This window comes from Notamacropus eugenii, chromosome 3 (assembly GCF_028372415.1).
Source record: "Notamacropus eugenii isolate mMacEug1 chromosome 3, mMacEug1.pri_v2, whole genome shotgun sequence".
Classification (NCBI taxonomy): domain Eukaryota; kingdom Metazoa; phylum Chordata; class Mammalia; order Diprotodontia; family Macropodidae; genus Notamacropus; species Notamacropus eugenii.
The window spans coordinates 14,763,666-14,789,306 of record NC_092874.1 but is presented as its reverse complement, the minus strand read 5'-3'; the positions used below and the strand labels follow the sequence as shown (position 1 = coordinate 14,789,306).

The 25,641-nt window shown below is 43.8% G+C and overlaps 1 protein-coding gene and 1 long non-coding RNA gene across 2 annotated transcripts in view; both read left to right on the top strand.

Moving 5' to 3' along the window:
- The window catches only part of TOMM7 (translocase of outer mitochondrial membrane 7), a 518,839-nt gene that overhangs the window by 88,591 nt on the left and 404,607 nt on the right, over positions 1-25,641 (top strand). The gene's annotated exons all lie outside the window — the stretch shown is intronic.
- On the top strand, positions 6,083-13,077 carry LOC140532436 (uncharacterized). Its single transcript, XR_011976514.1, has 2 exons — positions 6,083-7,749; positions 10,665-13,077. It is a non-coding gene; the product is annotated as an uncharacterized lncRNA (long non-coding RNA).

The following is a 25,641-nucleotide window of genomic DNA, read 5'->3' as shown; positions in this document are numbered from 1 at the left end:
CTTAATGGCCCCTGAGGTCCCGGCCAGGACTGAGATCTGTGATCAACATTTGTTTATAGCTTAACCATGGATTCCGGTGCTTTTATGTAATGTTAAGTGACATCTACATGGTACTTTGAAGTTTGTAAAGCATTGTACAAGCATCATCTCCTTTTCGCCATCCAGCAGCCCTCTTTAGGAGGTTCTGAAATTCTCATTGACCCCATTTTATAGCTGAGGAGACTCAGGAAGGGTAAGCCACTGGACTGGGGTATCATCACTAGAATTTGTCAGTGGTACATCCAACCTAGGTCTTCCTGACTCTACAACTAACAAGATAGTCAATCAATGAACACTGATCTACCATGGGTCAACCCTGGGACAAGAAGAAAGATAAGAGACAGTCCCTGCCCCTGAAGAGCTCACAATCTAATGGAGGAGACAACCTATGAACAACTACTCACAAGCAAGTGAGAGACTGAATCAATAAGAAATAATCCACAGAGAGAAGATGATACAATGGAGAGGTATTGGGAAAGGCTTTGTGCAGAAGGTATTATCTTAGCTGGAATTTGAAGGAAACCTGACACCCACAAAACTGCAGTTGGACCCAATGTATATTTAAATTTGAATGATGAGTCAATTTTCTGTGAGACTTAGTGGTAAAGGTTTTGCCTAGGCTCTGCTCTGTCCTAGTATCAAACATATCATGGGGTACCCTTATATGGGAGGGGAGATGTGGACTGAGCAGACGTAATCACAATAGATTTGGTAACTCTTTCTGTGTCCTGATGCTGAAAATGTATCCCTGAAAAATAGTTCAGTGTCATGGATGGGTCTCTGGTGCCACGAAGACTTGAGTTGGAGTCCTCCCCATGACACTTCCTAGCTATGTGACTATGGGAAGTTCCAACAGCTTCGAGTGTTTCATCAATGAAATGAGCATAATCCCCACAGTATCCCTCTCACATGGAAAAAACGGGAATATCTTGAAGTGCTAAAATGACTGCGATTAGCATTACTCCTGAAGGGAATGAAGTCACTCTTCAGGATGCTTTGCAAAGGTCTGCTGAGGTGCTCTGGGAAGAGGGTGGAGTCAGGAAGAAATGATGACACTGCTAGGAGCCCTGCACAGGAAGAAGCCAAAAGCTAGAAGCGGCCTTGGGGATCAGCCCACTCCACCCCTCAGAAAGAGGCAGGGAGGGAAGAATGGGGTGCATGTGGAGGTGCTACCACTGTCCGCCTGCTAGAAGAACCAGGGCAAGCAAGGCTAAAGGGTTCATAGGTGCCTGGGATGTATGCTGTTGGGAGGATCCCGATAGTGTAGTGGAAAGAATACCATTTGGACTTGGGTTTAGAGACCTGGCTTAGCATTTACCCCATACTACATGATATCCTAATATTGTTGATGTGACCCTAGATAAACTCATTAACCTCCTTGAATCTCAGTTTCATCATCTACAAAATGGAGCCAATACTATCTGTCATACTGACTTCATAGGACTCAAATGAGATAAATTTATAAAACGCACTTGGTAGATTTCAAAGACTGACCTAATTGTCAGCTATTTTTATTATGTTTGAGTGAGTATGTGGCATAATGGATATAAAGATTGGGTTCAGAATTAGGAAGACCTGGGCTCAAGCCCTGTCTTGGTCAGATATTGGCTGAGTGACCTTTTCTTGCCCTTAGATAATTCTCAAAGATTGTGAGTTACAGAGAAGTTTGCTAACCTTCATTGTTAGAGGGAATTTTCTCCCCGAGATTTCCTTATACCATGAAATCACAGGTCCAGTAAAAAAAAATAATTATTATTAATAACAGTTGAGAGAAAGTGAGCGACTGAGTCCCTGGAACTAAGTAGACACTTGGTTAAGTTGGCATTTCTTGTGGCTATTTATTTACATTATCTATTTATAAGATCTGTTTTGAGTAGAGGCTGTATATATTGGACCTTGTCTTGGTCCAGAAAGAAAGGATCCCACTTCTCCTGAGAGCTGGGTTCAAAGTAGGGTGAAATAGCAAGAAAGGATGATGAAAATAGGAAACACCCCAAGAGACTGGTAGATGCTTTCAATCTGGGCCAAGCTGATTGAGTAATATGCATTTATCCTCGAAATTTCCCTTGACTTTGTGTGTGTGTGTGTGTGTGCGTGTGTGTGTGATGTGTACCATCAGCTTCCTTCATCCTGCTGCAGAAGTCGATGTGTGTAGAGTGGAGGGAGTACAATGTGCAGAGTGGCAGGAAGGAACTAGACAGATTTCCAGAGGCGGAGTGTCTAAAAGGGGAATCCACCTTTTTGGGGTTTGTGTGTGTGTGTGTGTGTGTGTGTGTGTGTGTGTGTGTGTTTTTTCCAAGACAGAAGAGTAGCAGTAGAAAGTTCCTGAAGAGAAGTAGGTGATGGGAACCAGGGTGAAAGAACGTTCCACTGGGGAACTGCTTACTTGGGTCGGTAATTATTAATTTTTGTCACTAATAAGTAAATGTTCTTTAAAAAATTTACTATTCCTCCTTGCATTTGATTTCGCTTCAGTAACTGAGTACGTCAGTGGCTTTGTGATCTCACTCATGTGGGTAATCCTCAGTGGTACAGGTTATGACCCAGTCATGCTTTCTCATTCTGTGCTATTCTGGCAGAAAGATCCAGGATTATGAAATTAGAGACTGTTAAATCATTATTATTATTATTGTCATGAAACAAACAATTAAAATAATTGGAATATTTAGCCTGGAAAATCAAAGATAAATATTGTCTTCAAATATGGCACAATGAAAGGGGGATTCTCTGTTGCTCCAGTGGGCAACCAGTACCCCTGAGCAGAAATAAAAGAGAGGCAGATTTTGGCCCAAGGGAAACTCTCTTCAACAGATTTATAAAGGGAATGGACCACCTTGTTAAAGACTGAGTTAGCCTTCCCTGGGATCATTGAAGAAGAGCCAAACCGCTGCTTTACCCTACACAAGTCCCTTAACCTCCTGTCTCCTCCCTCCATCCCCATCCCCCATTCCATCCCTTTCACACAACTCTCTAAGACCAGAAATTGCAGAGAAGCTAAAAATCTACATTGGTGAGGAAGCTTCCTCTCTGAGAGTTCCTTATCCCAAAGAAATCATAGATTTGTCTAAAATAAAATGCCTCATCATAGGGCTATGGCTGAAGAAGTCACCACCTTGCAGCCAGTCTGGTGCTGAAGGGCCCCAGATATAACTAAACTGGTCCTGAAGTGGCAGGCAGAGAGACTGCCCACTACTCAAAGCCTTCCCATCTTGGGAGAAGGGTAGGCAGGCAAACAGAAACAGACATAGATAGCATTCCTATGCTAAGTGCCATAAGGGAGACAATCCCTACCCTCAAGGAGTTTATATTTTAGTAGGGAATATAATGGAACGGGAAAGGGAGCTGAAAAGGGCTGGGTGGGAGCTGACCTAGTTTGGAGCTGGTGGTTTTAAATGAGGTGGAGATCTGGGATAGCTTATGCATCCCGTTAGTAGCAGAGATGTGAATCCATTTCAGGATTCCTGACTTCCCCTAGTAGGTTCCTCCCTACTTCTCTCACTTCCTTTCTTCTATATTTTGCTCTTCCTATCACTGCCTCAGTCTCTGGCCCCACCCCCTGCACTTCCCAAGTACCACTTAATCAATCGCCAAATACTAATTAAGCACCCGCTTACCTGCTTGGCACTGTCTCAGGTGCTGGCAATATGCAGAAAAAGTGGATTGTGAGTTCCCCGTGTCTGAAAGGAGAAGCGGCACACTGAATAACCATCTCTAGCATAACAAAGTGACTCCCCTCAACAGATATTTTCTTGCCTTTGTAAACAGTTTTGTTGTTGGCAGGGCTATGAGCATTTAAAATGTTTTTAGTGAAAGAGACATACCAGATTTTTCTGAGTCATGGGTTCCACACATATACCTAATCTAAGAATTCGGAGGGCACGGGCTTATAAAAATAGTGGAATGAATGAATGGATGGAAAGCATTCATTAATGCCCCTACTGGGTCCCAAGTAGGATGAGGCATGTTTGGGGGTCTAGAGCCAATTGAGTCTAAGTTTTTGAGGTGACTTTAAAAAGATTCCCTCACGGCAATCACTTGAATGCTCAACAAATCAAGGGAGAAGAGAATTCTGATGGGATCATCTACAGCAGCTCGCAGCTATGGTGTATTCATAGAATCATAGATTTGGAGCTGGAAGGGACGATAGACGTTATCAAATCTAACTCCTCATGTTGCAGAGAAGGAAATGCAGGTCCAGAAGGTTAAATGAACTGCCCCAAGTCAGTTGCAGAAGCTATTTCCGGGACAATCTCTGCCTTCCTAATGATCTGTCCTTCACTTCAGGAGAAGATGTAGTGGCAAAAAGCTTGAAATGGACAGAATTAAACTTCTGCCTTTTGGTTGAATGAGGCCATATGGAAACTTTCAAGAGTCATGACTAATGGTCCCGTGCTAAAGCTCAGGATGTGACTGAAAATATATGCCCGGAGATAGAGGCAACTGTGATTTAGAAATACAGAAAATCATACCAGATACTGATTGCATATATCTGCACCAAAATATACTCGAAGTGGTCACTTAATTTACCTCTCACTGGTTAGTTATGGCAACCATTGGATAAAGAAATGAGTAACGGCAGAATTTGGTTGTTATTTGGTTTGGGGTTGATATGATTCAATAGACGTTTACTATGTGCTTGCTGTAATAGCTGACATTGTATGTAAGTATGGTGCTTTGTGGTTTGGGAAACACTACAAATATTATGTCATTTTATCCTCACAAAAACTCTACATGGTAAGGTGCTTTATTATCCCCATTTTACAGATGAGAAAACAGAGACGGAATAACTTGCCTAGTCACACAGCTAGCAAGTCTCTGAGACTGGATTTGAACTCAGATCTTGCTGACTCTAGATCCACCACTCCCTGCTCCACCTGACTGCCTCAGCTGCCTTTACTCTGTGCAGAGCAGGAAAGGCAGAGTGTCCCAGTGAAAGCAAAGCTGCCCTTTGCATCCCGAACGCTCAGGTTCAAGTCCCAGCTCTAATATAGACTGGCTGTTTCACCCTGGGAAAGTCTTTTCAGCTCTGAGAGTCTCTTTGCAATTCTCCAAGACTGTAAGTTGCCAAAAGTTCTCCATTAGTGGAGGGAGTGCCTCATTGGCTGCTTCCTAGACGAATGAAATCACGTGTCTCGTGGTAAAGATGGGTAAAGCCTTATTTTATTGATTGACACAGAAACCAAAATGGAACTCCCTTAGAGAGGGAGCATGCTGCTGAAATGTCATAGTATGGACAGATGGAGAAGTACCAAATCTATAGGAAAGAGGAAAGGCACCCTGTATGAGGTATTGCCTGAGCTGTGCTTGGAGGGAAGCGGGAACTCTGAGAGGGAGAGGTGAGGAGAGTAGGCATTCCAGGCAGTTAGACTCTATGAGGCCTTGAGTGGGGAAGTCATATACCTGAGGTCACCCAGGAAAGGACAGAATTAGGATTTGAACCCAAATCATGTGACTCCAGGCTTTTAAGTTTGAAAGGATTGCAATGGGATGGACCTCTGAGATTTCCTGAGGGAAGACTTCTTTCTCCTCCCCCTCCTATTAATTTTCTTCTTTGTCATCCTATTATTTCATTCAGAATCTAGTGTTGTGAAATTAGCTTTGCTTGAAAGTATATTTGAGAAATGAAAGAAAACCCTGCATGGAAAGGGCAGGGAGCTAAGCATTTGGGGTCTGCTTCCTGGGCAGAGGTGAAACAGGTGAGAGCTATTGACATGCTATCTCCCTTCCACCTTGGAGAAAAGAACTGGGCAGCATGGTGTAGGGGGTACAGTACCGGGCTTTGAGATTGAAACCTGACAGCCTCTGACCTTCTGGAAATTGGCTTAAGGACCAGTCAGGGTTGTTATGAGGAAAGCACTTTGCCAAAATCAAGGCACCTAAGAAAAGAGGTTGTTTATTTATTTTTCCGGTTCCTGCTGTAGTTAGAGAGAGTAAGAAGACATGTTTGTGGCTCCTCCAAAAAAGAAGAGTTTAGGATTGAATAAAATGAACTCCATGTATAGACAAAGAGGTCTGAGTCAGGCTAATACAAAATAAATGTGGTTCCTATGTCTTCATGATGTCAAAAGGGGGCTAATTCTTTCCCTTTGGGGGTGATGCTAGCAGTGGCAGTGATGGTGGGGGAAGGCAAGAGGCTTAGTGTTTGCCACAGACTGGGATCTCAAACGCAGGATTCTTAATCATCACTTTCATTTCTGTCTTCCAGGGAAATCTTACACAGCTAGAAAGCAACAGAGATTTCAGAGCATTGCATAGGATGGGGAGAGGAACTGACATGACAGCAGAAAAATCAACTCTCTAAGGAAAGGAGAAAAAAACCCCCAACAACCACTGATTGCTTAAAGACGAAACTCTTTTTAAAGGGAGGTGATAACAAGGATGACCCTCCCATTTCCTAGGGCTAGCTTCTCATTCTCACTCAAGCACCTGCCAGTGACAAGGGAGGGAAGACATTTTAGAAAGGAGGGGCTGAGGCTCACTGAGGGCATGTACCCGAACAAAGTTTACCCAAATTTGAGAGACAAGCCAGGGACTCAAGGCACTTTGGCTGTGTTCTGTTATTAGCAATGTTAGATGGGGTGTGTGCTTCATGCATCTTACAATTCTTTGTTATGGAATCTTACTGTTGGAAAGATCTGGTCCAATATCTTTGTTTTATGGGGAGGAAACTGAGGCCAGAGCGGGGAGGAATTTGGCTCCAGTCATTTACATAGAGGTGAGTTACCACCAGAACCAAGACAAGATGCTGGGTCTTTTGAAACACTGTCCCTCTATCCTTTCTATAAAGCCAGAGTATGTCCTAGGGGAAAGAATGTCAAGGGTTGTTTATAGAGACTTTTCCTTTCCATGTTATGTCATGGGAATGTGTTATCTACAAGAGCAGAATGGCTTTAGGGTCCAAGGTACAAGACTTGGCAACAAAATGGCTTAAATTTGAATCCAGTCCTAAGCCCTGACTGGCTATATGACTGGGAAAACCACTTCATGACTCTGACCCTCACTTTCCTGAGATAATAATACCACCTCTCTCCCAAGGTTGTTTTGAGACTAAAATGGCATGATGTGGTAAAGTATTTTGCCCACTTTAAAGTGCTATCCCAATATGAGCTCTGACTTTGGGAAATGTTAAAGTTCTGTCCCAGTCTTCAGAATCTCCAACCTAGATGGGCCAGTCCTCTGGTCAAACTTTTAAAAAAAAATGTCTTTGTTCTTTGAACACCACTGAAAGCATTTGTGTGTTAGTAGCATTCTCCTGTCTTAGAGACCCCAGCAGAATTGGAGGGAAGCTGGTGCAGGGGAGAAGGGAGAGACAAACAACTGAGGATGTGCCATCTACCCTTTGGGAGACATAATGGACTGTAAAAAGTTAATGTCTAAACAGCCCAACAAGGCCATTCCACAAGCATTTATTAAACTTAGATGATATGCCGTGACGGGCACTAGGGGGTAAGAGGTCTTTGAAGAGGTTCTGTTTCAACTGGAGTTACTTTTCTTCCACTAAGTGAAAGATCAATCAATGTTTATTAAGCACCTACTATGTGCCATGCACTGAGTGATCACTAAGTGATCATCTTGTCTTCATTCCTCATTGATGAAAGGAAATGGAACCCAGGAGTGACGAGAGTGGGACGGAGGTGATCGGCAAAGGCATCCAGAAGGAGATAAGGTCCTGGCTGCCTCTTGAAAGATGATTGACTCAGGAGTCACTTAGTAAGTATCTACTATGTGGAGAATGCTGTAATAGACATACACAAACTGGGGATAAGAAGGCAAAAAGGGTTTCCAGATAGAAAGCAGGGAATTCTGTGTCCCCAAATTGAACTCATTACATTCTCTCCCAAACATTGCTTTCTTTTTAGCTTCCTCTTTTCTCCCTATGGGCTCCCCTAGTCAGCCAGACTCAACCTCCCATGTCATCTTTGACTCCTCTCTCATGTTCCATGTTCCAGTGCAACTACCTGCAAATTCTGGATATTGTCCTGCCCTCTGTGCCCCCTGGGCGTTCATTCAGAGAGTCCCCAGGGCCTATCTTCCCACTTCCACATCTTGGTTCACTGAATCCTCTTCTTTCAAGGCTCATGTCTGGTACCATTTCTTTCATGAAGCCTGATGTCCACCACCCTAATGTTTTTAAAGCATTATCTCTGGGTCTCTCTTTTACCGTTAGCAAATTCTAGTTAACTACATCTTACCCTGAGTTACCATTCACGCATGTCTTTTTTTAAGCATTCTAGCTGAATCCTGGAAGAGGTGGGAACTATTGTTTCACACTTTTTTTTTCTTTTAACCATACCCATCACCAGATCCAGCCCTGGGGATGCCCAGAGTCATTTCATGTTTCACTATCTCAGCAATCTGTGATTCCATCTGTGGATGGGAATTCCCTCCACCCCAAGGCAGAATCACACCCTGTTCATGTCTTTAACGAGTGGGTTCTGACCAAAAAATCCATTGCTTCATGGCCAACCCTCTGGGGACGAGTATTGCGGAAATTAGCTCATCTGGTCCCCACAACCCAAGCACTCTGTCCATTGGCAGGCCTGTCCTCAGAGTCATTGTGGAACTGACCAGAGCTTGGTCTTTTATAATGCAGCCTTCTAGAGCCCGGGCTCCCTCCATGCTCTAAGGAGACCCCAGAGCAGCACTTAGTGGAATAAGTCATAGGAGGGCTTTCAGGAAATACTGACATGGGAAGTTCCCTGATCATCTTGATGAACTTGTGTATTAGTGTATTGTTTGAGACTGTGGTTGCATCTTCTTATAGAGATGTATGGTTTTGCTGAAGAGATGGCATCATGGTACAGAGTCAGAGGACCTGAGTTCAAATCCTGCGTTGGGCATCCCACTTAGTTTGTGGATGTGACCTTGGGCAAATCACTTAACCTCAGCTTTCTTGTCTGCAAAATGAAGGGATCAGACTTGATGAACTATAAAGTCCTTTTCATTTCTAAATATATAGTCATATGATCCTCTTCTATTCATATCTTACCAAGAGTGAATGACTGAATTTCATTGATTGGGGATGAAGTGACAATTTTAGATTAAGGTTTCTCAATCCAGGATCCAGAGATGCTCAAGGATTGATGGGTTTCAGGAGAAGCTTGAAGTTTGATGGAAAAATCATATCTTATTTTCATTAACTTATAACTGAAATAAATTTAGCATTTTCTTCAATTAGTAATTTAAAAAAAAAACCATTATTCTGAGAAGGGTCCCCAGGGCTTGCCAGATTGCCAAAGGTATCCATGACATAAAAAAAGATTAAGAACCCTGGTTTAGATGATTATTCGTAAAAACTCACTCTTTGTGCTAAACCTCTAAAAGGGAGTCTTTATTGACTGTTTGGACCTATTTACCTCTTCTCTCCCTTTGAGTACAGGTTAGAGACCAGAGAGTGTATATTGGTCCATAAGAGACACCTCTACAGTACCATAGACCCGTGAGAACTGCGTCCCCCATTCTTCTCCCTTCCTCCAGCCCCAGTACCAGGGCCATGAAGGAGAAGTGACAGCTCTAGGTCCCTGTCCTGAGAAGACAGTGACAAATGTTCTCAATTATGTAGTCCTAGGAGAGGGGAACCACATATTCTAGTTATTGGAATTTCTGAACTCCAGGCCAGGAGAGGGAATGGGGGAATTCTAGGGTGCCTGTGTCAAGGTTACCTCTGTGGTAACCCCATGTTTGAGCTGTAAGCCCCATCATTTAGAGAGACAAGGGGAGACCCTATTCAATGCCAACATCTTGAGGGTAAGAAGATCCCACTACTTCCCCTCGAGAGCTGGAGGAGTATCTATTAAGACGTATCTATAAAACCAAACCTTGGGGAGAAACCCCCCACCTGTGCACTGTGACCACAAGTTATTCAGGAAGTGCTGATCCAGTGTAAAGGGGGTTGCCTCTAAAGCAATCTCAAAGGGAGATTTCCTGGAAGTATCAGCCTCGGGTTTGCCTTGTCAGTAGCTCCAAGTTCATTTTTCTTTCAGGGAGTATCCGATGTAATGCCATAAGCCTGGATGATTCTATGGCTTTCTAGGATGAAAGTGAGACTTGCCACAATGTTCAAAAATGACCTCCCTAGCAATCCCAAATTCATTTCCCTGCTTAGGGGAGTCTAAACTTCAGGGCGGTATTGTGAGTCTGGGGGATTATGTAGCAACTTGAGTGAAGCTCCCTGGAAAGTGAAGAAATTGTATTCGTTGTTTACATTTTATCATTTCCTGATGGAGTGAAACAAAGACTGTCCAGTATCTAATGCGCACTGTTACCTTAGGTGCTTACGTGGGCACTGGGGGCATTCCCGGTGCCCTCTTGTGCCCTAAATGGGAGCTATATTCCAACATTTCTCTGAGGTAACTATATGTATGGACAAAATAAGAAAAATAATAATGATTCCCCTCTCCCCTCTGGTAAATTCCCAAGTTTGGATCCAGTCTGTGTAAATCCAAAGCACAGGGTCCTGGGCTGCTGGCTAATTTACATTAATGAATGAATAAATGAATAGCTAATTATTCGAAAGCCTTTCAAAAGAATGTGCTACATAATAACCTTGCTATTTAGGATGTCCCTTTATGTCAAAAATAGATTGTTACTTTTGTCAATTGTAAAATGGTTACTTTTGTATCTAGTCAATTCAACAGGCGTTTATTATGCATGGAGCGCTGAGCTTGGAGTGGGGATCTGGCTTCTGAATTGATTGATGGATGGAGCATGATTAGTCCTTCAATCCAGTTGGGATGAAGACCTTCAAGATAACTGAAGAGGACAGTGGAGGCGATGCTCGGGCCCTCCAGAGGAGGGTCACCGGCAGACAAACACTGAATGTGTGTAGCTTAGACAAAGGCAGCTGCAAGGTCTGTCCCACACGGCTGCTTCCACTCCTACATTCCTCCCTCTGCTCTTTGACTCAGAGCAGGTCTCATCATTGAAATTCATCCAGCTGCCTTCTGTCCCAAGTCAAGTGGTCCATGGAGTTCTTCCCCCACCCGTTTTCTTCAAAAGCAGAAGTGGGCATTGTGCAGACGAGAGAGACCAGGGACCATCATTTGCATGTTTTCTTGAGACTGTTAGCTGTCACAAAGGACTAAGGTTTTTTTTCCCAACAAATGAACATTCGACACAGTGCTGGAGGGAGTGTGAACTTTGGGCTAGCATGTTTTTCCTCTGTTGGGATGCTTAATGTGTGCCTTGTCATGAAAGACTCTGAAAATTAATTCCAGATCCAACTCCCACCAGCAAGCAAGGCAATCAGGATATTTTAAAAGGAGTATTTCAAATTGCTCTTGATTGGGCGCTCAGAATACTTCATATGTATGTGGTAGTGTGTTCGCTCAGCCTTTCTGGGATATAGGTAGGTGGCAGGAACCGCTGAAAAAGTGAATCACTGTCACTTTCCTGATAAAGGCTACCCAGAAGTCAGTTGGGTTACCCTGAGAGATTGCCTTTTCTCTGGAGGTCTTCACAGAATATCCGAATGACCAATTGTTTGGGGAGGGGGGTTATGGAAGGGATTCCTGCTCAGGTGTGGGTTGGACTAGAAGATCTCTAAAGGTCCTTCTGCCTCCAGGATTCTGTGAGCTGCGCATCAGTCTAGGGTGTCCCACATCCCCGAAATTCATTTTTTTCTCACCCCGGTTTTACCAGGTGCCTAGTGATATTTTCAGAAGAGGTATGTGATTGGTCTTACTTGGAGGAACAGAGTCTTTTTTCTTAAGATCACTTGCAGATGTTCAGCCATGATCCTGGTAATTTCAATACAGAAGAGGAAGGTATATCACGTGTCATGTCACTGGAAGAAGATTTTTTTAAAAAAAAATTTACTTAATTTGTTTGTTTTCAGTTTTCAACAATCACTTCCATAAGTCTTAAATTTTCTCCCCCTCCCTCTCTGAGATGGCATGCAATCTTATCTGGGTTCTATACATACATTCTTATTAAACACATTTTCCATTAATCATGAATTAAAATGAATGGGAGAAACCATGAGAAAAAAACAAAACAAAACATAACACAAGAGAAAAGAGTCTTCTTCATTCTACATTCCAAATCCATAGTTTTTTCTCTGGCTGTGGATGGCACTTTGTCTCAAGAGTACTTTGGGGATGTTTTAGGTCCTTGCATCACTGTGAAGGGCTTAGTCAATCAGAAATAGTCCTTGCACGCTGTGGCTGTTACTGTATATATTCTTCTTGTTCTGCTCCTTTCACTCAGCACCAGTTCATATAAGTCTTTCCAGGCCTCTCTGAAGTCTTCCTGTTCATCATTTCTTATAGCACAATAGTATTCCATTACATTAATTATATCACATCTTGTTCAGCCATTCCTCAATTGATGGGCATTCCCTTGATTTCCAGTTCTTGGCCACCACAAAAAAATCTGCTATAAATATTTTTGTACATGGGGGAACTTATCTCATTTTTATGATCTCTTTGGGATACTGCCCTAGAAGTGATATTGCTGGGTCAAAAGATATGCAAATTTTTGTAGCCTTTTCGACATAGTTCCAAATTGCTTTCCAGAATGGTTGAATCAGCTCACAGCTCCACCAACAACGAATTAGTGTTCCAACTCTCCCACATCTGAAGATTTTTTAAAATCAAAGCTAAATCAGGCTTATTAGCATGTGACATCAGGTTAATCATTTGGCCTATTGTGGCCTCAGTTTCCTGGTTGTACAATGAGGAGGTTGGATGGGATGATTCCAAGCTCTCTTTTGCCACTCAGTCTCATGACCCCATGTCAATAGGTAAAGGTCGGCTCAAGGCATGCTCTGGATTGAATGCTCTGAGCTAGAATCCGGAGGTTTTTCCACTCACCTGCAGGAAACCTTAGGGCACCTTCCTAACTCCAGTATCTTCTGCTTCCTTAAGTTGTCTTGGATGTGCTTAGGCAGACATGAGCTCTTAGAAGCCCTGACTGATTCCATTGAAATCTCGGCATCACAGTAGCTGCACAGTGCCTTGCTCTCAGGAAATGCTTGTTGCATTGAATTGAGTAAATGTCTTATTACCTAATAAAATGTAAGTTCTTGGAGGGAAGAAACGACTTCATTTTTTCCAAGGAATTGGACTCTCTGATTCCTAAAGTTCTCTCCAACTCCATTTCTATGATTTCATGATCCTCAGTGCCTAGTACTTTGTCCTGTACTCAGTGGGTCACTCAGTCAGTCAATAAAGATTTAAATACCTACTATGTGCTTAGCACTGGGAATATTGAGAAACGTCCAAGACACTCTCTGCTGTCAAGAAAATCACAATCTTGTGGGGGAGAGAACTTGCAAATAATGATATACGAACAAGTTTTGTACAGGAGAAACTGGAAATAGTGGGCACTAGAACTGAGAGAAATCAGGGAAAAACTTCCTGTGGAAGGTGGGGTTTAAGCTGTCACCAGCAGGAAGCCAGGAGGTAAAGGGGAGAAGGGAGAGTATTCCAGACCTGGGGGACAGTCACTTAAACACCTGGAGGCAGAAGATGTAGTACTTTGTTCATGGAGCAGCCAGGACACCATGGCACTGAAGTGAAGAGCACACGGGGGAGACAGAAAATGTAAGAAGACTGGGAGGGTAGGGGGCTGGCAGATTCTAAAGGGCCCTGAACTATGGAGGAGACGATGTTTGATTCTGGAGGTGACAGGAAGCCACTGGAGCTTGAGTCAGGGAGTGAATTGTGCTTTAGGAAGATTGCTTAGCCAGCTAAATGGAGGCAGGCAGACTCACCAGTAGCTTTTGCAATAGTGCAGGCAGGAGGTGCTAGGCCTGGCACCAGGATGTTGGCAGTGCCAGGGAAGAGAAGGGGGCATAGCTGAGAGATGTTGAAAAGGAAAGTTCAACAGGTCTTGGCAACAGATTGTTAGGGACGAGAGAGTGAGGTGCTCAAGATGATAGCTACGTTACCAGCCAGGACGCTGAGAGGAAATTTGGAAGTGGAAAGGTTTCTGGGGAAAGAATGAGTTCCATTTTGGATGTGCACAGGACATCCAGCTCGAGATGTTAGGAATTACGATGGAGATGTGAGATTGGAGGTGAGCAGAGTGGTGAGAGCTACATAAGGAGATTTCATAATCATCCCCATGGAGATGGTAATTGAATCCATGGGAGCTGATGAGTTACCAAGGGAAATGGTGTAGAAGGAGAAAAAAAAAAGAAGGTCCAGGACAGAGCCCTGGGGAACACCCAGCATGAGGGTGAAGATCCAACAAAGGAGACTGAGAAAGAGCAGCAAGGTAGGTTGGAGGAGAACCAGGAGAGAACCTAGAGAAAGAGGAGGAAAGTATGATCAGCAGTGTCAGAGGCTGTAGAGAGGCCACGAAGGAGGAGGATTAAGGCAAACCTTATTGAGGTCACTCGCCTGGACCATTTAGGATGGTCAGTAACTTTAGAAAAAGCACTTTCAGTTGATGATGAAGCTGAAAGCCAAACTAGAGAGCAGGAGGAAGGGAAGGGGAGACTTTGGTTGTAGATGGTCTTCTCCAAGAGTTTAACCAGAAAGGGGGGGGGAGTTATAGTTATAGTTCTATGTATTATAGTTATGTATGATAATTGGTGGGGATAGGGGGATGAAGAAAGGGCTTTCTGAGGCTAGGGGAAACATGGGTACGTCTGCAGACTGAGGAAGGAGTGGGCAGATGGGGAGAGATTGAAGAAAAGTGAGAGAATGAAGATGCTGGAGAGGTTAAATCTGCCAGAGAAGACAGGACGGAACGGCTCCTTAGTAAATGCTTATCAACTTGTTGAATCACGTTTATAAGGCTGCCCCATGTCCCAGATCTTCAAACCACCATCACCCAAAGTGAGGCCTCAGTGTGGGTGCTGACAAAGTGCTTTGTAATGGATTAGGGTGGTCTATTTTTAACCACCATGTTAAAAAAGAATGATGGATGGCCTGTGAATCCTCACTTCTCAAGCTGCCGGCGGCCCTTTCATTCCCCCTTGCAGCCAAGTTGTGCTCCGTCCATCCACGCTCATTCGCTCTGCTTGTTTTTATTGAGCCATGCGAAAGATGAAATGCTCCATGATTTACGTGCCCTGTCTCTGGTCTGCATTTTGGGAAGGGGAAAAAAAAGCGTGGCCAGCAGTATTCAACATGCTAAACAGAACAGGCCCTGCAGGAAATGGAGTGTTCATTCTTGCGCCTGAGAGCAGCTTTCTAAAACAAATGAAAAACAGCTGGGACATAAATATGTTTCCTCAGGATCATGCTGTTTACATTTGTACAAGGCCAACTGACTGATTGTGGAATTTAAATTAAATTAATGTGACATGAGATGGCCAGAGGGGCCAGCCGCCGCATCCTCTTCCTCCTCTCTCCCTGGCCTCCCAAGTCACCAAAGGAACCTGTTGAGCAGTGAAGGGGGCAGTGCCATCTGGCCACCACTCAGGTATGAGCAGGCCCTGTCCAAGCCCAAGGAGACCTTTCCAGAGATTAGGGGTTTGCTCCAAGAAGAAGGCAATGGGACAGATCTTCCTGGGGCTTCGGATTGGATAAGATGCCTGGGTCTATCCTCAACTGAGCTTTGAAGGACCTTCATGACCTGGGGACACCCCACATTTCTAAACCTATTCCCTACAATTCCCCTGACTGTTGTCCTGACAGGCAAACCTCCTTACCATTCCCCAAGCACACCATGTTTATTCTTTCTTTTGTATCTCAGTTGGAAGAGTATTAGATTTGGAGTCAAAAGACCAGGGTTCGTATTCCACTTAGTGAACTCAACAAATCTGTCCATCCCCCCGGACCTTAGTCCCTCGCTAGTAAAAGGAGGGGATTGGGCTAAGTGACCTCCACGGTCCCTTCCAACTCTCAATCTATAATCCCATGATCCCTCTACTCAATAAAAGATACTTGACACATAGTAAACACTTAACAAATGTTTGTGGATTGATTGAGTGAGGTCTTACGGTTTCCCCCTTTTGCCTCTAGGATAAAACTATCAAGTCTATTCATTGGCTCATAAGACCTTCACAAACCCGGTACTTCTAACTTTGTCACTTCTTACTCTCCCTCTGACACCTGGCAATCAAACCCAATAACTCTTTTCTTTTTTTTTCTTACACAGGAGGATCCATCTCCTACCTCCATGTCTATGCATGAGGCATCTCCCATTCCTAGAAGTAGTCCCTTCTCACCTCTATCTCTTAGAATCCCTTTCTTTCTTCAAGATGAAATTCCAGTACTCCCTTCTTCATGAAGTCTTTCCTGATTACTCCTGCCCACCCCGAGCTGCTTGTGTCTTCTCCTCTAAGCTGCCTTGTGTTTAATTGTTCTCTTTGTACTTATGTTGTCTAGATTTAATAATAGTAGCTAGCATTTACAGAGTGGGTTAAGTGCATAGCACTTAGCAAATACACCCATTTGTTTCTCACAACAACTATGGGAGGTGAGTGCTGTTATTATCTGCATTTTACAGGTGAGGAAACTGAGGCAGACAGAGGTTAAGTGATTAACCCAGAGTCACACAGCTAGCGACTCTTTGAGGCCAGATTTGAATTCAGGTCTTCTTGACTCTAGGCCTAGCACTCAATCTGCTGTGTCTCCAAGAAGCCTCTCCATGTGGACTTGTTTCTCCTAGTAGATGTAAGCGATTTGAGGGTAGGGATTGATTTAATCTGTATCTGTATCCCAGTGCCTGTCATGTGAGTGGTACTTAATAAATGCTTGCAGATTGTTTGATCAAATGCTCTCCCTTCTCCCATCTGTTCAAGTCCCACAGGCTCTTCAAGGTCCTATTCAAGCTTACCTCCTTCACTTGTAACCTTACATGCCTACCCCGTTTGGTCTATGACATCACTGATGATGTAATTCCACTCCTGTTTGTTTTTTTCTATAATTGTTTAAGCCTTCTCCCCTAGTAAGATTGTATGTTCCTGGCAGGCAAGGGGCCCTTCTGTCTTCCTATCCTCCTCTGTTACCCCCAGCAACACTGCACCAGAGATAGATAGGGAATATATATTGGGCTTGAGTGAGGCCTTCCATTTTGGCAACAGTAAGGAGAAAAAATGGGAACTGGTGAAAAGATGCTGTTATCCTAGAAGGAGGGAAAAGGATCTTGTGGCCACCACCCATGTGGTATTTGAAGGCAGAAGTCAAAGAAGTCAATCTCATTTTCCTTTGGAGTCAAGATGAGATGGAGGGAGCCATCAGGAAAAGAGAAATGGGATGTTTGACAGTTGAAAGTCAGGGGATTCCAGATTGCATTGGAGGTGCTGATTCATCCAGATGAGTTCTGGGACTTCTAGAAAACTCTGGGGGATAGCCTGGGACTGTGGAAATTAGAACAATAATAACATAGAAATTCATGAAAGAGAGTTTCTGGAAGCTTTACTGATATTCTCAGCAAGATTTATGTTTACAGGGGCCTATGCGCTATTTTCTTTGGAAATAAAGTCAGAGTGATTTAGCAGGATTCACCTTGGGATTTTCAGTTTGGGATCCCTTTCAGGAGGTGAACAATGGATTCTTTCGATGACTATTTTGCCCTCTGAATCTAGGACTTCTGGGCAATTTTTCTTGATGATTTCTTGGGAGATATTGTCCAGGCTCTTTTTCTTATCATGGCTTTCTGATAGACCAATAACCCTTAGATTTTCTCTCCTGGATCTATTTTCCAAGTCAGCTGTTTTTCCAATGAGATATTTTGCATTTTCTTCTATCTTTTCATTCTTTAGATTTTGTTTGACTGATTCTTGATGTCTCATAGAGTCATTAGCTTCTACTTGCCTGATTCTAATTTTTATCCAATTGTTTTCCTCAGTTAACTTTTGCATCTCCTTTTCCATCTGTCCAATTGTTCCTTTTAAGGAATTATTTTCTCCAATTAGGTTTTGTACTTCCTTTTTCATTTGTCCAATTTTCCTTTTAAATTCTTCTGATTTCTTTTTTTCATATTTTTAAAATCATTGGTCAGTTTTTCTTCTATTTCTCTAATTTGGCTTTTAAAATCCTTTCTGAGCTCTTCCAAGAATGCTCTTTGGTTCTGAGATCAGTTCATATTCCCTTCTGAAGTTTCAGGTGGGAGTACAGTCTCAATACTGACCTCTTGAGTATTCGTGTTTTGGTCTTTGTCCCCATAGAAAGAGTCTGTGGTCTTTTCTTTTCTGCTTTACTTCTTACTCAGGATAATAACCTTTTTTCCTGGCTTTTAAAGTAGTTCTCTGCATCTGGGGCACAGGGGGCTCTGTCCCACAGTTCTTGTGCCTAAAACTTGAGGCTTTGTTTGTTGTGGCCTCTGGTCCTTTCAGCTAGAAGCTAAAATGCTGCAGCTTACCTGGTGTTGAGCTGGCTGGTGTTGGAAAGCAGAGGCCAGGTGAAGTCTTTTTGGGTTTCCCTGGAGTTACCCTGGAGCTAGCAGTGTTAAGTGTGGGGGAGGGGTGGTCTGGCCACCTGAGGTCTCCTCTGCTGGGCTAGAGCATAGGCAGGCTCAGTGCTTGGTGATCCCATCTGCGCTAGTGTCTTCCCAATTTCCCTGTGGTGCTGAGGCATGCCTGGGGTCCTGGTGTTGGCGGTTGCGGGCTTCATCCCCTGGGGCTCAGGATCTTCTCCCATTTTGCTGAGGTGAGGCTGTCTGGGACAGCTCTGATCCTGCACTGGTCCCCTTCAGCCACAACAAGAGGGACCCTCCTTAGCAATCTTCCAACCTCATGGGCTAAGAGACTGTTACCCCTTCTGCTACTCCCATTGTTCCAGGGTTTTTCCTGGGGAGATATTCTCTGGGCTCTTCAAGGTCAACAAGGAGAGGGAGATAGCGATTACCAATCACTCCACCATCTTGGCTCCCGGAAGTCTTTCCACCTTGGGCTTTTCAAAAGATGGTGAGTGTAATCTAGGCCTGGAATTTCTAGACAAGAAAAAAGAGTGTGGCAGGGCTGGGGGGTCCCAAATCATTCTTTCAGGATGACTGATAGTGGTGATCATGGAAAGACATTTAGAAGTTTCCCCCAGCCTGCCCCTTGAATGGGCTCCTGTCCTTGTCATTGTGTCCTGGTTACTGTGTTCTTCTTCAGCTTTTATCAGGCAGGACCTCTTGTGAAGGTCCATCCCAGTGATATCTATTAAGCATTGACTAGGGGCAGAGCACTGTATGACCAATGAGCTATTTGATTTTCTTCTTGAAGGAGAACAAAAAGAACTGTCTCTTTTAGAAGAAGTGTTTGTACAATTGAAAGTAGACTCAGGTGAGACAGCTCTACCGAAGGTGGGAGTTCAGGAAGCCCTTAAGGGATTCTCATGTGGTGTTTCCATATTGGGAGCTCAGAACACTTTTATGACATCCACTGTGTGGATTCTCATGTCCACCAGGAGAATTTGGTCACATTTCTATTTAGCTCGATTTAGATGAAGGAAAGCTTAAATTAAGCATCAAAGTTCACCAGAATAATCCAGTTCTGTGGGTTGTGTTAATGACAATTAGAAGCTAATTAAGTATAAGTCTCCCCTCACTAAGGAATAGTGGGAGGTGGGGTAAGGGGGCACATTGGGGGGAACTTTCCATTTGTTCATTTCAGGAAATCCCTGAATCTGTGGCCCAAATGCATCGCATCATCGTCAGTGCCAAAAATATGTTCTAGCCACAACAAAAAGTGGAGGCTTTGTCCTTTCTTCTCCCCCATATTGCACATATGATTATAAATTCCATCCTTAGAGAAAGAAGTCCCCTTACCCAGTGCTGGGACCAGGGATGGACAAGGGAGGAGACTGCTTGGGGCACAGGGCACAGTGGGGAACCATGGGAGACTTTCAAGAATTGCTTTTTAAAAATGGAAACTTTTCTAATTGGCAACTTGGAAGTTTTTCCCCTTACTATCAGTATTATAGTTATCATTTTGCTTCATCTTGTCATGGGCAGTCTTTTCAAAGAGTTGATGTTTTCTCTGGAATGGTTTGATGTGGAGACTCAAATTCTGTGCTGGATGGGGGCCCAATTTTCAACCTTTGTCAAGGGTCCCCAGTCATGGAGATTAGCCTGTGTCCAAGGGGAAAAAATAAAGTAAGGCACAAACTTTGGCTGCACTTTGCCTTTCCCCTGAAATTTCTGTAAGGTTCCACCCACCTTGGATCAACAAGTAGAAGGTAGAAAGAGGCATATTTATACTTGATATCAGGACAAACAACTAGACCTCCTTCAAAGAGGACTGGGATATTTTAGGAGGTCATAAGCAAAAGCTGGAAACCTTTTTCTTTTTCAGTTGAGAATTGGACTCCATGCCTATGGCTAATGACAAGTCTTCCAATTGTGAAGTTTTGTGATTCAGAGAAAAGATTTGAGGAGAACATGAAAGTCTTCTTCTAGTATTGAAAGAGTTATCTTATGAGGGGGGTTGGTGTGGGCTATAAACTTGCTTTGCTCAGCCCCATGTGAGGGAAAAATGCAAAGAGGTGTTATATCAGGAGAAACTGTTAGAGGTATCTTCAAAATGCAATGAGCTGCTGCAAGAAGGGTGGTTTTGCAGGGTGATAAAGTCAGGGGACAATGGGGTATCAGTTGTGTCCCCAGTGTAGTCCCCTGCACTGAGCATAACCTCAAGGTATTTGTTTTTAGATGGTGATGCCTTTGTGGTAAGTTAATGCTTGTCTTGTCTTAGGCAAGTGATCTGGGAAAGGCATGAGATAGGATCCTTGCAGCTAAGGAAAAGGAGAGCAGATAATGTGGTCAGGGTGTCCAGGAAAATAGAAATCCTGTGGACTAGTAATACTTTGTTTCAGTCTAGAGAGACCTTCGAATGTCTCTAGAAGACTGCCTTCACCTCTCCCACTCATAAGTCCTCTCCCCATCTGAAGGAAGGATCCCTGGCTCTCACTGAGCCTCTGCGGTTAAAGAGGCGCTTGAGGAAATGAATGTACACTATTGGAACTTTTGATCATTTGAAAAGAAAAAGGGATCTGCATCCCAAGCAAGCCTCCTGGAGATGGGTTGGGTGGGATGCTCCCCAAGGTCCTGTCTAAGCCCTCCATTCTATGAATCTCAGAATCGATGTATGCAGCACATTTCTTTGGCCTGTTTTGGATTTTTCCCCCTTCTCCTTTGTGACTACTTCAAAGTATAGGGTTGCATTCATGGAAAATCCATATGCAACATTTGGAAAGAGAAGAAGACAGATGTGATTTCCTCACTCTGTTCTCATTCTCTGCTTTTCCTTTCATCCAGTCCCTTATGCTTTCTTGGCTGCAGTGGAGGCCAATTGGACATAAAGTGGCAAACAAGGTAATAACAGCTAAAAGAGAGTAAACTCTTGTTTGTTTGGAGGGGGGAGTGGATGGGGTGGGAAGAGACTGAGGGAAAGAGAGGTCATCTCCAGGCTGTCTGAAAACGGCTGTTTGGAGATTCGCTTATTCTATGTCTGGAAAAATGGCTCCATCGAGGAGGTGGCCAAGGTCATAGGCTCATTGGAGGCAGAGCCGGAAGGGACTTCAGAGGTCATCTAGCCTAACTCCATCCTTGTACAGAGGAGGAAATGAGGGTCCGAAAGCTAGGGAGGCTAATAGGCAGCAGAGCTGGAATTTAAATAAAAGTTCTCTCTTTCTATCATACTCTACTTCTCTTTAGGACCCTACTGGGGACTTTTAAAAAAATACTTTTTTAATGAACAAGAATTCCTCCATTTGGCACCTTCTCTTCAACCCCCATCACTGAAAAAGAAAGAAAATAAAGGCATGAAGCAAACGCACACAGTCGTATGAAACAAATTCTTGCACTGGCCATGTCCCCATGCTTGTCTCACTGTGCAACTTGGTTCCCTTTCCTCTCGAGTTCTCCCCAGTCTGAGAGGATCCTTCTCCACCCCTCCCCCCTTCAAGGCACATCCAGCTAGCACCTCAAACTCAGCATGTACTCAAATTGTCTTTATTTTCTCCTCTTAATCCAGTCCTTCTCATCAATTGTGCGATGTCTGTCAGTGATGCACGTCTTCTCTTAACTTCCCTTACTTATTTTCCTACTATCAGATAGTTGAACATCAGAAGCCAAAATGATTTTAAAAGTGGAAATGTTATCAGAGAAGAGGCATTGGCATCTGGTTTGCCACCACAGAAGCTTTCTGGGTGACTGCATCTGAAACCTAAAGATGTTATTTCTGCTCTTTGTGAGGTCCTTGAGGGCAAGAGCTCTTCCTTTTGGTGGTTGGATCCCCAGCCCCTAGCAAAGTGCATGGCACAGAATATGCTTTTAATAGAGCCATCCATCCATTCAGCTTGCTTGTCACTGGGTCCAGTGATTTCTGCCTTCTTTGGTTGCTTGGATGGATTTCTTCCTTTTTCTTCCTCATGCTGCCACCCTGGTACAGACCCTCTTCTCTTGTCTGCCCTGCTTTGGGAGCTTGCCAACTGGGCTCTTTGCTTCTAGTCTTTCTCCCCTCCAATGTAGATGGCCCATCCCAGGCTTCCTACAATGCTGCTTTTGCTGTGTTACAGCCCTGTTCAGGGATATTTGAATTACAGGTTCAAATCCCAGTTCCTCCATCTGCCCCTGCCTCACGTCTCCAGGATAGCCTTCTTTGGCCATATGTTTCTCATCTCCCTGTACCATCGTTGACTAGCTGACTGATGGCCAGACCCAGTGCTAGGTGATAATACAGGTGCTTGGATTCTCAGCTTTAAAATGGAGGTTTGTAACCCTGGACCACAGATACTTTGAAGCATGATGGGAAGGCCCCGAGAGGAAAAAGGGAGTTAAACACAACACGTCAGTGGCTGCAACTAGGAGACAGAACCAGAAAAGTCCTGAGACATACTGTCTGTTTGATCCAGGAAAACTAAAACGGCAACTCAAAAGAAATACTTCAGGGTAGAGCTGGGAATAAAGGACAAAGGAGAGAGCTCTCTGAGCAGACATACGATGAAGGAAGACAGCAAATTTTATAAAGCACTTAGCACAGCATCTAGCATATAGCAAGAACTCTGCAAATGCTTGTTGCGTGACTGACAGATGTTACTCCCCATCACACCCGTCACAGTCCAGCCAAATGGTTCTTCTTGCTGTTCCTCATAAAACACCGTATCTCCAATCTCCATGTCTTTTCCCAGACTCTGCTTCCTGCCTGGAATGCCCTTCTTCCTCATTTCTGTCTCTTAAAATCTCTATCTTTCTTCAGAACTCAGCTAGAGCACTACCTTAACCTGGAGTTCATGAGCTTATATTAGAAAAATATTTTGATACCGTATTTCAATATAACCGTTTTCCTTTGTCATCCCATGTACGTTATTTTATGCACGTAAAAGTGTCATTCAGAGGCTCACAGATTTCACCAGACTCACTGACAAAGGGACCCATGATGCCAGAAAGGTTATGAGTCCTTGTATCTGTAGAAACCTTTTCTTTATCCCCAGCCCAAACTTCTACTTCCCTCCTCCCTTCTCCATATTTTTTTTTGTACAAGTACTTATTTTGGCATATGTATTTACTCTAAGTATTTAAATACTTAAGTATTTTGTGATCACTTTGTATATATTCATATATATTATATATGTTGTCTCCTCTGATGGAATGTAAATTTCTTGAAGGAAAGAACTGATTCATTTTTATTTCTATCACCAGCATCTAGCCTTGTGTCTGGCCATCAGTTAGTCAGTCAAAGAGCATTTTAAAATCCCTACTATGTGTCAGGTCCTGTGCTAAGTGCTGGGGACACAAAGAAAGGTAAAAATCAGTCCCTGCTCTTTAGGAGCTCACAGTGTAATGGAGGGGAGGCGTACATGCTCAATAAATGTTTGATTTTTTTTCTGAGTGTTTCCTCACCTTTAAATGGGGCTAATAAGAATACCCCTTATCTCCCAGGGATGTGGAGAGGTACCAGTAAGATGCTACAAACCTCACAACACTAACACTGGCAATGATGAACACTCCTCTTATCCCATCTGCCTCCCTTTAAGGTCTCTGAGGCTCAGTAAAATTGGGATTATAGCTCTTTGGGCATCAAATTCCCAAGGTCACTATAGGGAGAGAATGAGGAGCTGTCTATGCCATCACTGACTGGTGGTGTTCTGGGGTCCTCCTGGCTTCCATGGGAGCCACGTGGAAACACCCCGGTGTTAGTGGAGGCTCGCTTTTGGAGTTACTTGGTATTACTAGTATGCTACTGAGGTTGAAGAATATGCTACGTCCTGGTGGACAGAGAGATGGCCTCAGAGCCAGGAAGACCTGGGGTTCAAGTTCCACTTCTGACTCATCCTGGCTGTGGGATCCTGGGAAGATCCTTCACCTCTTAGTAGTCCAGGCAATTTCCAAAGGTTATTAGTTTCAGAGCAGGTGCTGATGTGCATTGGAATAGGGAGTTTCTTCTCTGGATATTCCCAATATTAATGAAATCATAGGTTGGGTAACCCCTCCCCCCCCCAAAAAAAACCCAGTCTTCAGCTTTACGTTGATTTCTCTGTGAATATGTTGTGTGCTCTCTACTCCCCCTAACAGTAGAAACTCCTTGAGGGCAGGGCCTGCCTGCTTTGTTTTTATGGATGCCTTTTATTTTTATATTCCATTTACTTCCAAATGTCCCTCCAACTTCCTTTGTCAGGAGCCACTTCTTGTAATAAAAATTTTAAAAGAAACAAGAAAGATACAGTTCAGCAACACCAACTGGCATTTGCGTCTGCCGGCATATGTGATAGTCCACACCCGTAGCCCCCCACTTCTACAATGAAGGGAGAGAGATATATTTTTTCAACTTTTCTCTGCTGGAGTCCCAATTACGGTGAATTGACTCCATTAGTGCCTCCTTTTATTCATTCTGCCTGCCCTGAATCATGGGAGGATGAGTGATCAGTGAGTCTACTCACATACATGTTTCTCTGGGGCTTCCTTCAAAGCTCATCTGAAGTCCCTCCTTCTTTCAGGAAGCTTTTCTGCTCTCTCTTAATCTTAGCACCTTTCCTCTGAGCCACATCCAGTGAATCCTGTTCATAGCTTATCTGCTTGTTTGCCTGTTGTCTTTCCCATTTGACTGGGAACTCCCTGAGAGTAGGGACTGGCTTTTGACTTTCTTTGCATCCCCAGGGCACAATGCTTGACACGTAGCAGGTGCTAGTTGGTTGAAAGACAGGTAATGCTGAAAAGAGGAAGAAGGAACTCAGTTTCCATTGCACTGATCAGGGCAGTTCAGACTGGGGTAGTGCGGTGGTGGGTGGTGAGATGTATCAGTCTGGTAGAACAGGATCGAACAGCTAGGTGGCACAGTAGATAGAATGCTGGGCATGGAGTCAGAAAGATTTACCTTCTTAAGTTCAAATCTGACCTCAGACACGTACTTGCTGTGCGACCCTGTCCCCATTTGCCTCAGTTTCCTGATCTGTAAAATGAGCTGGAGAAGAAAATGACAAACCACTTCAGAATCTCCACCAAGGAAATCCCAAATGGGGTTGTGAAGAGTCAGATGTAATCAAAAACAACTGAACAATCATAAAAGAACAATGTTCATGTCACCATTGAATTGGGACCATTTCATCCAAGTCAGGGTTATCACATCCTGCTTGCTCAGAAATAGACAGGTCTGAGTGAAGTGATTGGGGTAGAAGAAGGCTTGACAAGTGTCTGCACTGTCCATGCTGGTTCAGATAAAGGTCCAGACTTTGAGCCAGGAAGTCTTAGCTTCAAGTCTACCCTCTGACATAGACCGGTTGT